We start from the raw sequence: 18206 nt of genomic DNA on the forward strand, positions 1-18206 counted from the left end.
AGCGTATTCTATTTACATTAAATTTTCTTAATGAGTCTTTATGGGTAAGAGGTTATTGTGGTAAAAATTGCCATAAGGACAGCATCTATGAATGGTATATGTTTTAATACTGTTTCTGCATTGATTCAGATTCTGACTATCATAGCTCTGTCATCCCATTCTTCAGAAAAAGATGTTTAACAGAATATTTCAACACACTAAAATTGAGATAAAACCACGGAGGTTCTCTAAACTCAGATTGTCTGTAATATAAATCACACTGAGAAATCTACCTTCTGGGCCCAAAAGATACTTGGTTGACTCAAATCTACTGCAATCCTTCCCCATTTCCTTTGCCAAACCTTCCCATTTTTATGGATAGCCAAAAAAGCATTAAATTCAGAGCCTTGAGCAAAAACCATTCACTGTACCTATCAGCTAGATAGATCCTATCGTTTGCTTTAGGTACTGATATGAAATAACATTTATACCCTACCATTCCATTCTAAGATAAATAGCCAGTTAAAATTTTTAAGGTGAGTGAATTTTTCCCCCACAAATGCTGCATTATTTCAAATGTTATCACAGGAAGCTTGTAAGCTTTGGAAAGTTAATTTTAATAATAACCATATCTGTCATTGTTTATATTTAATTTTTCTTACTAGATTATAAACATTAAGGCTAAATAAATATAAGACTAAGGGCATAACCTTCATGTGATAGATCCTCAATAAAAGCCAGTTCTTCAGAGAATGCAAGTTTTAGGACAATGCCTCATTCCCTTAAATTGTCTCTTCTGCTTTATATGTGGACTTATAACGCAGAGCCAAGTTGGAATTTTTATGCTGCACTGTATTAAAATACTAATATGCTATCATATGGTTCAACCTAACAGCTTCCCTTTTGTAAAAATAAAGTAACTTGGGTAGTTATCTGCAGAACTGATCCTGACAACTACTTCAAAAATTCCAAATACTAAGTTTGGTTTTATTTAGGGTGATTTTGAGGATTGGTGAAGACAAGATAAATTTGAAAATCTCCATTAAGTCTATATTTGTCTTTTAATGAAACTCCTCTTAATTTCTTGTATAAATTAGAAGTATTTTCTATTTTTTTTTAAAGTTAGATCCATAGGGGCTTCTGGGTGGCTCAGCCAGTTAAGCATCTGACTTTGGCTCAGGTCACAATCTCATGGTTCATGAGTTTGAGCCCCTCATGGGGCTTAATGCTGTCAGCACAGAGCCTGCTTCAGATCCTCTGTCCCCTTATGTCCCTGCCCCTCTACTGCTCGTGCACTCTCTCTCTCTCAAAAATAAGCATTAAAAAAAAAGTTTAAAAAAAATTAAAGATCAATAAGGTAATATAAGCAAGAGACTATTTTCCAAAAGTAGAGTTGATATTATGAGCTAATGGTTTAATTAGAAATGATTTGTTTAACTTATTTCTTATTTACAAAATACTTTTAAAATACCATTTCAGAGCATAAAAATGGGACAGATCAATATTTTAAAAGGAAATTTGTGGTTACCTAGAAGTATTTCTGTCTTGCATAGGGTGAAATCTTCATGCTTAAAAGTAATTATTACAATATTTTAAAATTCAGCTAATTTTATTAGCTTTTACTTTTCATTTAGAAAGCATCTAAGACAATTTTCTGATAGTCACCAAAAAGAAAACTATTAACAAGATTTTATTTTTTAATTCTACAGCTACTGCAGATGGATTATTTCTTATAATCTCCATTGCCGAAATAACAAAGCTGGAATTTAGCTTGATGGCAAAAGTTCTCCATGTTTATCATCCCATCTCTTCTTAATATGAATTCCAGCCAGGCTAGTCTTACTGTCCCCCAAATATCATACTATTCTTTTGTTCTCACTCTTTTCATCTACCTAAATCCAACTTATTTTAAGAATTCTAAGAATTAAGAATTGAATAATTTAAATTCCACCATCTCTGTGAAAACAATACTTTCTTTATCTTATTTTTTTAAACTGTTCTAGCACGAATTACCTACTCCCATTATTTTGTCATTTCTTCAGTAAGGTTGCAACTCCAGGGTCAAGGTGGTATAGTAAGGTGCCATACACAAAGTAGATTAAAAAGTCTTGACCATCAGCTGAAGGATTCTGGCTTTATTTCTCCCAACTTAAAAACAAACTCCTCTTAATCTCTTGTGTTCCCAAAGCTACTGCTGTGTTTATTTCTCCTACCGGCCCAAACTGCTCTTGTCAAGATCAACAAGAACCTCCATATTGCTAAATCCAATGATCGATTTCCAGTCTTCACCCTACTTGACCTATATAGGCAGTATTTGACACAGTTGATTTACTACCTCCCTTTTCAACCATCTTCACTATGATTCCAGGACACCATCGTTTCCTGTTTTCTCCTCTCCTCACGAGCCATTCCTTCAAGCTTGTTCCCTGAATCCTCTCTTCACACCCTCAGCCTCTAAACTGCAGTTCCCCAAAGCCCAGACCTCAGACATCCATACTCACGTCTTAAGTGATTATCACCTAGTCACATGACTTTATTATCTATATTCTGATGACTAGTAAATTTATAACTTCAGATATGTTCAACTGCCTGTTCAACATCTCCATTTGAATATGTAAAACACATATCAAACTTAGCAAGTCTAAAACAAAGCTAAGCTTCCCCACTACTGGCCACAAACAAAAACATCACCATCTTTCTCTTCTCAGTAAATGGTGACTACATGCTTCAACTTGCCCAAATAAAAAATTTTGACTCCTTTTTTCTTACACCTTACCATCTTATATTTTAGTAAATCTTGTCAAAATGTATCCGTAATTCAGTAATTCAATCACCTTCATCACCTCCAATGGGATCACCCTGCTTCAAAACCCACCAGCACTTTCCTGGAATATTATAATGACTTCACTTTTTCCCCATACTCATGACATACTTATGCCTTTTACTTAACTATTTTTTAATTTTCCACTTCTCCCCATTAGCACATGACTTTTCTGAGGACGGGTTGTTCTATTTTATTTACTGTGGTATTGTCAACTCTTAGAACAATGCCTCTCTCAGTTATTTGCTGGGTTAATTAATTAGTGAGTGCTGCAAAAAACGGTGTCAAGTACTAATCCCATTCGAGGCAGGTAGGCTGCCCCGCAAATGATAAGGCAGCTGGGAAAAAACTTTTCCTTAGTGATTTGGACAAGAGGCTGAGATATACTCGATTTGGCTCTTAGAATGTCGATTTGCATAATGTTATAAAAATGCAACTCACTCATGCAGGCAGGCAAATAGTGACCGTATCTGCAGAGCTGAGCACCAGCCACACCATGTAGACCGTAAGTCTTTTACTCACTGTGGATCTTCCCATTCATTTTCTTGCTTTATGCTGGGGCCAGGTGTCAATTGCCATTTGCCATTGCACTTACACTATTATCTGTCTTGTAGTAGAGAATTATTTCTTTGGACTCATCTCTGTTGGAAGTAGGGAAGTGAAAAGATAAACCAAGAAAGCCATGTATTTTCAAAAGAAAGAGAGATTGTGCTTTTTGTGGAAGTCAAAAATATTCCTCTCTGTTTAATAGGCAAAATGTAACTATGTCAAAGAATGCAACATAAAAAAACCATTATGAAATAAACTGTACTAAAAACCATTGCCAGTACATAGAAACGCATATGTGAGTGCCAGTATGAATAGAATCAGATTAATGAATTAATTTATTTCAACAGGACTTGATTGTAAATGAAAAATGTAAAAATAATAATGCTGTGAAATTCAGATGTATATTAAGTGAAAAAACTGCATCAAAACATTTAACAGATGGTAAGTTTTAAAAGCATGTCCACTGAATGTAGCAGAAATTACATGCCAAAAGAAATAAGCAGAAATTACATGCCAAAAAGAAATATGCTTTTGAAAGTAGAAGGCTATCTTATCTTCCTCAGTATATTGAGATGTAGTTGCGAACTTATAGAAAAATTTTTGAAGTTAATTTGTGACATTTTCTATTGAAGTTAAGAGCCCAGGTATCAACAGTACCACCTACTTAGTTATATTTGTTTGTGCTTTCAGAGAAAATCTAAGGTTACCAAGTGACTCAGAAACATACCTATGTCAGGTTCATTATTGATTAATTGTATTGAAAAAAAATCTTAAAGTTCAATATCGGCTAATATTAATATTAGTAAAGGTTATAATTAATAAGTATGATAACAATGCTATTGTCATGACCCATGGACTTACAAAATGCAAGTGAAATTGGTGTTATTTCAAAAGGACACAGAACTTAGGCCCACTCATTTCATTCCCTGGGAATGACTTTATGGTAAAATCTTAAAAGAGAATACATTTGGGACTCAGTCATTTCACAAACTGGATGTGTTCCATGGCTTAGACAAGTTAATGTTTTGCTTAATAAATTGAGTGTACCACATGGGAGTCGGCTGTTTTACAGGAGATTGGGTAGCATTGTACCTAGAAAGTTTGGGAACTATTGAAAGGAATTTAATTCTTCACCTCATTCAAGGGAAAATGACTCTGTTAGCTTAACTACAAAGACTAGACTAAAGATCGATGATCTTGATTGGCAGTTCAACCCATCTCATCAGCTCATCTTCTCTGCAAAGACGTGTAAGGCTGACTGTGTAAATATACAACTTAATCTGTTCATTCTTAAGATAATTGTGATTTGGGGAAACTTATTTGGCAAGGTGTATTCTGGGTCATTTTCTTGTTAAAAATTGTTTCCAGAGAAAAAAGCAGTGACAACTACATTCTCGAAATTATGAGGTTGAAGACTGAATTCTAGAAATTCTTTTCTGGTTTTAAATCTTACAAAAATTTAATAATACTATTTGTTTTACCTTTTCAATATTAATAGAGTGAAAATGAGGAGACACAAGTCGAAGTTATACGACTGCCATTTAACATGGTACCAGAACCTGCATATGACAAAATTGGAAAACCTGAATTATACATATACATTAGGAATAATTGCCTTAAGATATAAAAATTATTATGCAGACATTTTGTCCATGTTCAAAAGTAACACTTATGATGCATTTGGGAGACTATAAAACTGAATGAAATCACATACCCCTTGTCTTTAAAAGATTCAAAGGTAAAATTGTACTGAGTAACACAGTGAAAAATCTGACATTATACATCTTAGTAAAAAGATAGTATCAAGATTCTTATCCCAAGAAAGAAAAATGTCCTGATTGAATTTATTTTCTCTGGGGGTGCCTGGATGGCTCAGGTGGTTAAGCGTCTGACTTAAGCTCAGGTCATGATCTCATGGTTCGTGGGTTCCAGCCCCACATCAGGCTCTGTGCTATCAGCACAGAACCTGCTTTGGATCCTCCGTCCCCACCCCCTCTCTGCCCCTCCCCCACCCTTGCACTCTTCCTCTCTCTCAAAAATAAACATTTTTTAAAAATCTTTAAAAAATTTTTTAAAATATATTTTCCCTGTATTTTTTATTTTCGATTTAAAAAAAAAATTTTTTTTTTCAACGTTTTTTATTTATTTTTGGGACAGAGAGAGACAGAGCATGAACAGGGGAGGGGCAGAGAGAAAGGGAGACACAGAATCGGAAACAGGCTCCAGGCTCTGAGCCATCAGCCCAGAGCCTGACGCGGGGCTCGAACTCACGGACCGTGAGATCGTGACCTGGCTGAAGTTGGACGCTTAACCGACTGGGCCACCCAGGCGCCCCTATTTTCAAATTTAAAACATCAACAATATTTTTTTAATTTAAATTTTATTTTTAACGTTTATTTATTTTTGAGAGACAGAGACAGAGCATGAGCTGGGGAGGGGCAGAGAGACAGACAGACAGACAGACAGAATGTGAAGCAGACTCTAGGCTCTGGGCTGTTAGCACAAGAGACCGACATGGGGCTCAAACCCACGAACTGTGAGATCATGACCTGAGCCAAAGTCAGACACTTAACTGACTTAGCCACCCAGGTATCTCCAATATTTTAAATATCTCCAATATTTTAAATGTTTGCTATATTTAAAGGCTTATCCTACAGTAAAAATAAAGCTTGATTCTGTATCTGGCAGGGTTTTTTTTTTGTTTTTTTGGGTTTTTTTGGTTTTTTTTTTTGTTTTTTGTAATTCTTCACCCTCTTTATAGCTTCTAGTCTCAGTAAGTACTTGATTTTTGACTATAGTTTTTCATAACTAAGCCAGTTGTGTTTTTTTGTTTTGGTTTGTTTTATTTGACAAGTCATTGGGTCAAAGCTCTGCTAGTAAAAGGAATAGATTCTCTTCTCTGAGACTACGTGAGATCGGTTTCAGAAGATAACTAATATTTGGAGAGGCAAGATGTGCTTTTCCAAGGTAATTTGGGAGAAAAACAGTGACAGCCATCCCTGGCATAGAAAGAGAAAACTAGAACTAAGAACCCATCTTTTTGTTTCCTTGCCTCCTTCCATCTCATCCTTACCTCAGGACACTATCACTGGGAGAGAAAAAGTGATGGAAAAACATTTAGTTGAAGTCTGAGGGGCCCAGCATTTTTAAAACATACACATGCACAAGGGACATGGAGCTGGAGCCCTTTCTCAGAGACTACAAAATTTAAAATGGAAACTGTAAAGAAGTAATACATGGGCAAGAATAAGAAAAAAATTTAAATAGACTAATGAAAAGGGTAGGACTCAAACAATTGGATATTTAGACATATTATTAAGTTACAGTCACGTCGGTGTGGAATAGTAGATGCAAGAATATATAGATTAATGACAGAATAGCAAGCACAGAAACATTTTAATCCAGGACATACTAGAATAATGTTACAGTTTGATTTTTACTTTACGAGAGAAAGGTACAAATATTCTTTAGATAGTCCCAAGAATTGCTTAACAATGGGGATGGGGACAGTAGACTCCCATTCTTACTCTCTATACCAAAAGACACTTAAGATGAGTGATGGGTTTAAAGACATAAAAGAAGAAGTAGAAAATGTAAGTGGATATCTCAAGATGAGAAAAGATCCATTAAGAATAAAGCAAAAGGGAAAACCAGAATGGCTACATCCCATTACATAAAAATTTAAAACCAATATACCAGAAGTCATAAATAGAAAAAATACAAGCTGGAAAATTGTTGAACATGAACATTTGAGAAAAAAGTAATATCCTGAGTATATATAGGACTCTTAAAGTTTAGAAAAAACAAGATATTTTCCAAACTTCAGTTGGTTCCTGATTAATTCTATACAGAAGGTCACTTCATTCAGCTACCTTGATGAACATTACTCAAATAATTTAACTTGGAAGAACATCAGGAAATCACAGCACTCAAAGCTAGGCTTTCTATGGATGCTTTTTTTAGAGTTGGGGGGTGGGGATTAATGGCCACTATGTTAAGTTATGCCTTCTTTACACATTTTCCAGATTCATATTAATTAAGACCAGGTTATACTGAGCAGAAATTTGAAACCTAATGACCCATCTATCTGTGTGATAGTACATATTCAAAGTTTTTCCCCCTAAAGAGACTCTTAGCTAAGCTCTATAGTATTCCATCAGAAAATAGTTATTAGACTCTTAAATTTCCCCCCAAAATGTTGCTCCTACATTAGCTCAATATCCAATTGAGCCTGCTTTTTTCCTAGATCCCTAGATTTCCTAGCTGAACTTCAGGTTAGTTTATCTGGGATTGAACTCCCAGCTACTTAATGTCTGTCAGCTATGCGTTTGACTGAAGCACAGTATTTATTCATTTACTTATTTATTTATTTGTTTGTTTAAGTTTATTTTGACAGAGACAGAGACAAAGCAAGTGGGGGAGTGGCAGAGAGAGAGAGAGAGAAAGAGAGAGAATCCCAAGCAGGTTCCATGCTGCCAGTGCAGAGCACAACACAGGGCTCGTACGCATGAAACCACAAGATCATGACGTGAGCTGAAACCAAGAGTTAGACGCTTGACTGACTGAATCACCCAGGCGCCCCTGAAACACACTATTTATAAAGAAACATTAAGAATTTGTTCTTTAGGGGCACCTGGGTGGCTTAGTCGGTTAAGCATCTACCTTTGGCTCAGGCCATGATCGCATGATTTGTGAGTTTGAGCCCCGAGTCGGGGTCTGTGCTGACAGCTCAGAGCCTGGAGCCTGCTTCAGATTCTGTGTCTCCCTCTCTCTCCCTCCTCTGCTCGTGCTCTGTCTCTCAAAAAATGAATAAACGTCCAAAAAAATTTATTTTTAAGATTTGCTCTTTATCACTTCCTTGGATCCTTTAAAATGTACCCCCAGAGTTAAGTCAGGCAAGCACCTAGCAAAGACCACCTGTGCAGTATTTTCCTTATATCTCCCTAGAATCTCTCTCCAGTTTGAAGCCAGTGGTCAGCATTGCAGGACACTCTACAAAACAGTTATATGAAATTCATCATTGTGTCAACTGTAAGAATGTTGTTGATTATGTTACACAACGGCCTCTTTATGTGGACTCTTAAGAGTTATTTCATTCTGGCCTTAGAATTGGAATATTTGTGCTTCTGCTGAACAGTTCATCTGCTACTATCTTATGGACACTGTGAATTGGCTTTTTACATGTGCTGATAAAAAACAAGAGCTAAATTTTTGCTCCATCCCAGACAACAGAGCACTTTGGTCTTCGTTATTTTTATTAGCCTCCTTCCCCTTCTTGGCCCCTTTTTCCTTCTCATCTACTTCAAACGATGTTCTCTGACTATATTTTGCCCTGCCCAGTAAGCCTTCTTATATGCTTTTTGGAACAAGACAGTGTGATGGTCATAAGTGTTTCTTCAGACCATAGCAGTCTGTTGAGCAATAGGGGCACCCAGAGCAGCTCATAAAATATCCTGATAGCAAACTTCCACAGTCCTCTGCCCCTCTTCAGAAAAACAGGGCTGGGAGTCTCCTCCTGTTCTTTCCACATCGTTTCTTCCTGCTCAGCCAATGCTGTTTCCTCATTTTTTTTTTTTTTAAGATTACCAAACAATCAGGGGTGCCTAGGTGGCTCATTTGGTTAAGTGTCCGACTCTTGATTTCAGCTCAGGTCATGATCTCATGGTTCGTGAGTTTGAGCCCCACGTCGGGCTCTGTGCCGACAGTGCATAGCCTGCTTGGGATTCGCTCTCTCTCTCTCTCTCTGCCTCTCCCCCATTCACAATGTGTGCGTGTGTGTGTAAAAAAAAAAAAAAAAAAAAAAAGATTACCAACAATTCTAGTGGTATCACTGCTAGTTCCTTCCCTAACTGACAATTTTGTTTCCTTTTCAGAGGTTACTGCTCTGAGGACCAGATGCCAGGCCAAAGACTCAAGCTGTTGGTACACATTTGCTCTAGGCACAAGGCAGTGACCACATGTGTGGACACTTGCTTCTTACCACTCACCATCATGATCCTGCTCTGAGACCATCTAGGCCCAGTGAGTGGCTTTATAAATTAGACCTTGAATCAGAGGCTCTTTTCCTCATTAGAATGTGGTCTCAACTGCTCCCTTTTCCCTGTAATCCAGAGGATGTTGGATGATTCAAGAAAATTCCTGTTTCTTGTGACTTTAGTTTTCCTAGTCCTTTGTAAAAATTTGAGACACCATAACATATGATGATGCTGGGAAGGAGAATAAAGGTAACCCCACCCTATACAGAGAGGGCTTGGGAGAAATAGCAGGGTTATCTTTAGGTGTGTCTAACCCATAAATCCCCAATCTGTGATCTATGACAAAGTGAGCAGTGACCCTTAGCACAAAAGTGGATGGAAAGAAGGAGCATGGAACTCAGAGGCATTGTTAGGTAGACTGCTGGATAGGAGGTTATCCTGAAACTAATGTAACATTGTATATCAACTACACTCAAATAAGTGCAAAACAGCATATATTGCATGCTATATTTGTTTTTAAGCAAGAAAAACAATAAAACAACAAACATATCTAATGTTGCGGGGGAAAAAAGGAAATTATATTTCCTCCTCCTCTTTATCCCCTTTTCTACATTTCCTAAAAGCAGGCATTGTTACAGAGGCCTCTTCCATGCAAAGGTCGGATCAGGTCTCTCTGAGGAGATAATATTTCAGCTCTGAGACCTTCTCGTACACAGCTAAGGAATTCTTTGAGGGAAGGTAATTGTTTGGGTGGGCTAATAGGAGAATCGGGTCATAATTAGTTATTTTCAGTTTCCGATTTTGTTCTAAATAAAATGTCTATTTATTTCTTTTCTCTATATGTAACTTAAAGGCTTATCTTTTTCTTGGTAACCTTCAGGCATTCTTTGTAAAATAAAGATAATAACCACTTGTCTAATGTTGCAAATACTCCCCCCCCCCCGTTGTCATTTGTCTTCTATTTTGACTGAAGATCTTTTTTTTTTTTTACATAAAAATGCTTGAGTTCAAAATTTATTAGTCATTTTGATGACTCTCTTTCCCTCACACCATGATGCATTTGGGACACCTGTGAAAGGGAGAGAAAAGGGTGGAAATTTGAGTAAGAGGAGCTTCCGTGTGCATGAAACTCTGAGAAAGTCTCAGCCAGGCTGTGAGATGCCCCAGAGAAAAGATTATCCAGTCAGAGGAGTCCTGCATCAGAGAGGGACAGCCTGGGTAATTGGCCGCTGCCCTGCTTCTTGTTGGCTGGGTGTAGCCGAGGAATATCCAGACCTTGAGCTGAACAGTGAGGCAGATGCCATAGTGTGGTATCCACAGACTGCCTGTTACGTTCTTCTCATCAGGTTCTCTGCACGGGAGATGTGAACAGGGCATGCGCACAACCGTCACAGCCTGCCCTGCTGTGGCGCACAAATCCACGTCCACACTTTTGTCCTACATGCTTTCCATGGGCCGCTTTTTCTGAAGGTAAATTTTATTTTCATTTCTTTATATTGAAAAACAATATTTATTTTTTTTTAAGTTTATTTTGAGAGAGAGAGAGACAGAGAGAGAGAGACCGAGAGACCACAAGTTGGGGAGGCACAGAGAGAGAAGGAGAGGGATAGAATCCCAACCAGGTTCCACACTGTCAGTGCAGAGCCCGATGCGGGGCTCAAACTCAGGAACCGTGAGATCATGACCTGAGCCAAAATCAAGAGTCGGACGCTTAACCAAATGAGCCACTCAGGTGCCCCTCTGAAGGTAAATTTTAAAAAGAGAGGTCAATAAGACAGGCTACAGTCCCTGTGTGTGCAGTTAGCCTCCGGGACACAACTGATGGTCCTATCTCTGTCCTCCACCATCAATTCTAAACTCCCTTTGCCCTTAGCTGTGCAACTTTTGCTGGCTTACCTAGAGTTGTGGTTAATCCACACTCTCCTTCTGGACGGGTCACTGAGCTCTTGGTAATCATACTCATTAGGCAGAGGTTGATGCACTCGTTCATTTACAGTCCCAGGAGGACAACGGAGTAGTGACCACAACCCAAGTGGATTACCTCAGTTCCACACATATTCTTTCCATCTGTCATGGTGTAAGAGCAGCCCTTCCTTCCTTCTAGTGCTGATCAGGAGCATTTACTGCCTCCAAAATGGTGACTTTTTGTCTTGCATGCTGGACCTCACAGTTGAGTTTTTTGTATTGAGAGCTGAGCTCACCTCCACAGCTGCTGCAAAGAATGATGAGGGAAGTATTTGAATTCAATAATAAATAATAATAAAGGGGCACCTGGGAGGCTCAGTCAGTTGAGCATCAGACTCTCAGTTTCAGCTCAGGTCATGATCCCACGTTTCGTGAGTTCGAGCCCCGCATCGGGCTCTCGGTTGACAGTGCAGAGCGGAGCCTGCTTCGGTTTCTCTCTCCCTCTCTCTCTGCCCCTCCCCCGCTCGTGCTGTCTCTGTCTCTCTCAAAATGAGTAAATAAACTTAAAAAAAAGTTTATCTAAAGGTAATAATAATAATAATAATAATAAAGAAACCCAGAAATTTACAATTAAATTCATGTACTACATCAAGAGACCAGAAGAAAAAACTGGGAATAGAGTCATTTGTATATATGAGAATTCATAATTTAGTGAACATAGAATTTTAACTAAACAAGGAAAGGAGGGAGACATGCAATTTGGTTTTTTTCTAATCTCTGATACAGAGAAAATAGCTTAAACATATAAACAAAGGAGGAAAGCAAAGTGCATATGATGGTAATATTTATGAAAAAGAAATATTTCTCTTGGTCAAAAGAAATGTCATAAATAAATTAAATGGCAAATTGAAAGAAAATATTTTAAAAACTAATAGATCTACTTTTACTATCCTTATATAAAGAAGTCTTACAATTTTTTTAAAAAGCAAGATTCTCTCCAATTTATGGCTGGTTTATGGTTTATAATTCCATCTACTACATCACTTCATTCTATTACCTTGGGCTACGTTACATAAATAGTTTAACTTGGAAGGTACGTCAGGAAGCAACATTGCTCAGAGCTGGTCATTTGATGGGAGCTTTATTGAGTTTTTCGTTTTTCCATTGTTTTTTTTAATGTGAGTGGTGGGCTTCTGTTATGCCTTCCTTAAACATTTCATGGTACAAAATTATTGACTCTGTGTTGTATGGAGCAGAAATGTGGGTCCTCGATAGCCCATCTGTCTGTGATTAAGAGCAAATTCCAAGCCTCTCCCCCCACCCCACCCCACCCCTGCCACGCCCCAACCGCAGGGGCATCTTACTGCCCAGGAGCTGGTGGTTCTTCTAGTTTTCAATATGGGGAGAAAATGTTTCCCTCACCCTAGGTCCCCTGTCAGCTCGGGTTTACGTTGGAACTTGCAATCAAACAACCAAAATAGCTGTAGTCCAGATATTGCCAGAGGGAGTTTTACATTGTCATATTTTTTTTTCTGCTAACTGTAATTTTTAGTCTTACTATTTCCATCCCATTTTATATTACTACTCTTTATTGTTGTGATTTATTTTTCTAAAATGTTGCAATCATCCAGTGTTTATTTTTCTACCGATTTAAACCTTATATCCCTGCTTTTACCATTCCAGTAGTTATCTTTAATTCTTTTTTTTCAGAGTTCTAATATTATCCAATGGGGTACATGTCAAAAGAAACAGGCATATTATTGGAACAAAAATTGCAAGGGTCCATCACTTCCCGCATGAAGCATGTGTATGCTTCTTTTTTGGCAAGGTGCTAGCCTTGAAAATACCAATGGAGTTATAAGGGGAGATGAGAAAGAAGACACCAGAGGATTGGTAAGCCTCTCTCTCAGCATTCTGGTCATCTTTAAAATGCCAGGGGAGATATGTGGAGATAACAGAAATAGGAATGTATACTGGCGCCAGCCCGTGTCCTCTACTTTCCTCTTTCAAGGTCAACGGCCTTACTATAATTCTTTTTCTGTGTTTGTTTTTGAATAGGAAATAAACTCGGATGGTTCAAAAATCAAAAAATATTAAAGGCAGAGAGTGAAAACTTTTGTTTTTCCTCCACAGTCCTTCATCTACCTAATCCTGGTGACAACTACTTGTAGCTTGTACTTAACTAGCTTTTCATGTATTCTTACAAAGTTCCTTTATATAGTACAAAGAAATGGGTAGGGAAATCCCTATCAATACATAATTTCCCCCGTTCTTTGTTACCATAGTGTTATACGGCATCAGTGTCCCAACATCAATCCACAGCCCCTCACTGATTCCCGTGTTGATCCACCATTCCCTTCTTAATTAGTTCCAAACAATTACTATTACAAATAATATAGTGAATTGCTTTACGTATACGTCATTTTCCACCAATATGAATATGTGTGTAAGTTCCCAGATGAGGAATTACTGGGCCATAAGGTATATGCATTTTTAATTTGGTATTTCAGCACGGTTACTCTCCTTAGGGACCCCAGCAATTTATATTCCTGACTAGCAAAGCAGTAGCGCTTATCTCCTACAGCCCCACACCCTCAACAGTGTATCAACTTGCATCCTGCCATATATTTAAAAGCAATTCATACTTCCGTTTCTGTGAACACTCTGCTTATACTGTCTGTCCATTTATCTGTTATTGGTCTTTTTCTTATCAACTCTGAAGAATTCTTTACATGTTTGGGAGATTAGCCCTGTGTCTATGATATAAGATACACATACTTTTTCTCAGTCTGTCTTTTGCTTTGTTTATGGTGTTTGCTTTGTAGAAGTTTTCTATACACAGAGAGATTTTGTCAATCTTTTCTTTTATGACTTCTGGGTTTTGAATAGTTTTTGCATAGTTAGAGATTTCCTCACTCCAAAGTAATAAAAGAAATAACTTGTTTTTGTTTTTTTTTCCTATACCTTATGATGTGAGGTAGGGATCCAACTTAATTCTGTTTCAAATGACTACCTATTGCCAATACAATTTATTAAAGAGTCCACCTTTTCCATCATTGACTTTGCATACAACCTGTAGCACATACTAAATTAATTCATTTGTATGGGACAATTTATGTACTTTTTACTCTGAATCAACAGGTTGTCAAGCAACAGCCTCCCACAGTTCTAATTACAGAGGTTTTTCTCATATGTTATATTATTTCATAATGTTATAATATAATTTGGTTTTATGTCTAGTGAAAGTACCCTATTGCTCTTTTTTTAATCAGAGATTTTTTTTAGCTATTCTTGTTTGTTTGTTTGTTTGTTTTTCCAAGTGAAATTCAGAATCAGCTTGTATGTCCCCCCCCAAAAAAAAAACCCCTATTAGTATCTATATTGGAATCAGATTAACTTCATAAATTAATTTAGGATAAATGATATCCTTTGGTTATGGTTTGGGTCCAAAAGTATTATGTGTCTTTCCATTTGCATAAGTTGTCTTCTATATCAGTGGCACATTAAAATCTTTATTCATATAAGACTTGCTCTGTTCCAGTTAAGTTCATTCTTGGATGTTTTCTCTTTTTGACTGCTACTCGAAGTAGGATCTTTTCTATCATGGTAGCTTCTAATAATTGTTTGTATATGGAGATGTCTCTATGTTAAATCTACATCTGCTCTATCTTAGGGAATTTTTTATTACTCATTTGAAACACTTTGGCTGATTCTTTAGGGTTTTCAGGTATACAACCATATCATTTTTAAATATTGATAGTTCAACCTCCTCCTTTATTATTTTCTACCTTTATTACCTTATTCTGATGTCTATTTCTTGTTGTTTCTATGTTTTCTTGTCATGGTCCTTCAAGTAAGATATTCCTGATTTAGTCAGAGTGCCTCTAGTGTTCCACAAGGCTGGCTGGATATGTCATATTAAGAAGTAGCCATCTAATGTGAATTTTTAGAGTATTTTGGAGGTCAAAACTGGAATTGAAAATTTTATCAAATGACTCTTCAGCTTCCGTGGAGATGATCATCTCATTTTTCTTCTCAGGTCAATTAACATATTGACATAATAGATTTTATAATATTTAAAATGTAAAAATATAACATTAAATATCTTATTTTATTTTATTTTTAATGTTTATTTATTTTTGAGGGAGAGAGAGAGCACACAGTGGGAGAGGTGCAGAGAGAGGGGGTGGATCTGAAGCAGGCTCTGCACTGACAGCAGAATCCAATGTGGGCCTCGAACCTACGAACCATGAGATCATGACCTGAGTCCAAGTCAGACACTCAATGAACTGAGCCACTCAGGCACCCCTAAATATCAAATATTTTAAAATATTAAAGATGTATTTTCATCTTTTCATATGCTTACTTATCATTTGTATTTCTTCTTTGGAGACTGGTCTGTTCAAGTCCTTTGACGACTTTGAATTGTGCTGTTTGGATTTTTAGTTGTTAAGTTGTAGGGGTGCCTTACAAATTTGGGGTATTAACCCCTATGGCATATAATTTGCAAATGTCTTCTCCCATTCTGCGGGTTATGTTTTCATCCTTTAGACAGTGTCTTTTGGTGCACAAAGGTTCTTAATTTTGATGAAGTCCATTTTATCTATATTTCAAAGAGTTTATAATTTTAGATTTAAGTTCAGGTCTTTGATACATTGTGTGATCATTTTTTTTTCGTGATATTTCTGATTTATAGCAATTGAAAACAAATCAATGACTGCTATATGTCTCCAAGGCTTTCCTGTTTAAAAAGAAATATCTATTGTATTTATCAAATCCATGTCTCACCATTTTATGTTGAGTTTTGGGAGTGGGGCAAGTTACTCACAGTCTCAGTGTGTGTCTCCATATCAGAAGAAGCCACATCCAAAGAGAAGATCATAAGAAGTATTTTAAGTGTGTTACCATGTTTGAATGAGAATTTGGAGACTTGAGAGGAGGTTAGTGTATTCTGCAGGTGGAAAGAACATAAATAATCAGGACCAGAGTGTAGACTGTGGTAGGTCGATTGCATTAATGGCTCCATTAATAACTACCCCATATTCATAGTCTGCCCTGTAATCTTATATTCTTCTCCCACTCCAATTTAGGACTCAGCCAGTTTACTTGCTTTGACTAATGGGACATCAGCAAATGTGTCACAAAGAGTGGCTTGAAAGAAGGTGCACATTGTCTGGTAATCTCTTGCATGATTGAGTTATAGTCTCTTTTGTGTTTCTGCCATGCTATGAGAACGTGTCCATGCCACCCTAATTAAATGAGATAAACTCAGAGGAAACTAAGTTTTCTTAGTTTCTCCCATCTCATTTTTTATTTTTAGGCACTTGGCATTTCTTAACAAAATAGACTTTATAGGCTGGTGAGTCACTCTGATGCACTTTGTGGACATGACAGGTCTGAGCTCTTTTAACAAAGACCTTATGCATCTAATCTATGATTATCATCTATCAAGATGTGGCATCAATGTACATTGCTATGTCTCACTAGAAATTCCATGGACAATCAATAAAGAGCTCTTCTCTTTCAATGACCCTGATTTCTTGGCTTGGCCTGGAAGCTCATGATGTCAACATTCAACCTCTGAACACAAAGAGAAAGCAATTTTAATTACTCATTTTAATTTTCCAATGATTTTCAGAGATGAGCTATCAACACAAATAAATTAGGGCATAATTCTATTTACCTTTGAAATGTGTTTGTTCTTCTTCAGGTTTGTCTAAGATAGCCCTGTGTTACACATTCACCTGAAATAAGACCCCTGAACTTCATTATCTTTATCTGTGGCAGACCTTTGAACACTTTGCACTGATACAGACATTACCAAGCGTTAGTATACATGCCAGTTAACATTTTACTAATACTACTGCTGTAACCGATACGATTTGTTTTAGAAGCTTGCCACAAACTTACATACACAAAAATTTGGCACATGGCAGTGAAAATTCCTGAGACGGCACAGCTACCCTGCTCGTTGCCCTAGTAAGAGACAGCTTTTGCAACCAGAAAAAAAGTTCAAAACTAAATTCTTGACTTTGTCTTAGAAGCATTCTGTGCCCAACCTTCTCAAACTCAGTAAATGGATCAAAAATATGCCCAGAAACTAAGGTTATAACTCTGGAATCATCTTGATTCCTCCTTTCCCCACATTTTCAATCAGCAAACCCTACCAGTTCTGTGTACAAAATATTTCTCAAAGGCAAACACTTCTATTTCTTCTTTCCTGTCACATTCCTAAACAGTTGCTCTTCTTTGCTCTGCATTAATCTCATGCCTTTTTAACCATTCTTCATATTTTAGTGAGCTTGCTATTTCTAAGAATTTTTATTTTGACACTAATTTCAGATTTGCAAAGTTTTAAATATAGTGCAACTGTTCCCATATACTCAAATTTGCGAAATGTTAATATTTTACCACACTTGCTGTATCATTTCTGTCTATATAGCCATTCATCTCTCTATCTATAGAATTGATTTTCTTTTTTTGTATGTTTATTTATTTTTGAGAGAGACAGAGACAGAGTGTGAGCAGGGGAGGGGCAGAGAGAAAGGGAGACACAGAATCCAAAGCAGGCTCCAGGCTCTGAGCTGTCAGCACAGAGCCCGATGCGGGGCTCAAATTCACAAACCGTGGGATCAGACCTGAGTCGAAGTTGGATGCTTAACCAACTGAGCCACCCAGGCGCCCCAATGCAATTTATTTTCTAAAAGAGCTGGGAATTCCAGTCCCATATCACACATTGCATTTGGTTGTAATGTCATTTAAGTCTCTTTAAATCTGGAGTTCCTCAGTCTGTATCTCCATGAGTTTGAGAGTTTTGAAGAGTAAGGCCAATTAGTTTGTAGAATGTTTCTAAGTTTTATATTGTCAGATTTAGATTAAGGAATGCATTTTCAGCTGGAATATCACAGAGATGGCGGTTCTTATTGGCACATCATATCAGGAGGCACATGTATCAGTTTGTCCCATTACTGGTGATG

General features: G+C 37.2%; 1 long non-coding RNA gene across 2 annotated transcripts; it reads left to right on the forward strand.

Annotated features, from left to right (window-relative positions):
- Positions 1-2716: 2716 nt before the first annotated feature.
- Positions 2717-15252, forward strand: LOC125929914 (uncharacterized). Of its 2 annotated transcripts, XR_007459999.1 has the most exons (4): positions 2717-3790; positions 9223-9370; positions 10671-10794; positions 12940-15252. It is a non-coding gene; the product is annotated as an uncharacterized LOC125929914 (long non-coding RNA). The 2 variants fall into 2 exon arrangements; XR_007459998.1 differs by having other exon boundaries at positions 9223-10794.
- Positions 15253-18206: the final 2954 nt, after the last annotated feature.

The sequence above is a fragment of the Panthera uncia genome, chromosome A2 (assembly GCF_023721935.1).
Source record: "Panthera uncia isolate 11264 chromosome A2, Puncia_PCG_1.0, whole genome shotgun sequence".
NCBI lineage: Eukaryota > Metazoa > Chordata > Mammalia > Carnivora > Felidae > Panthera > Panthera uncia.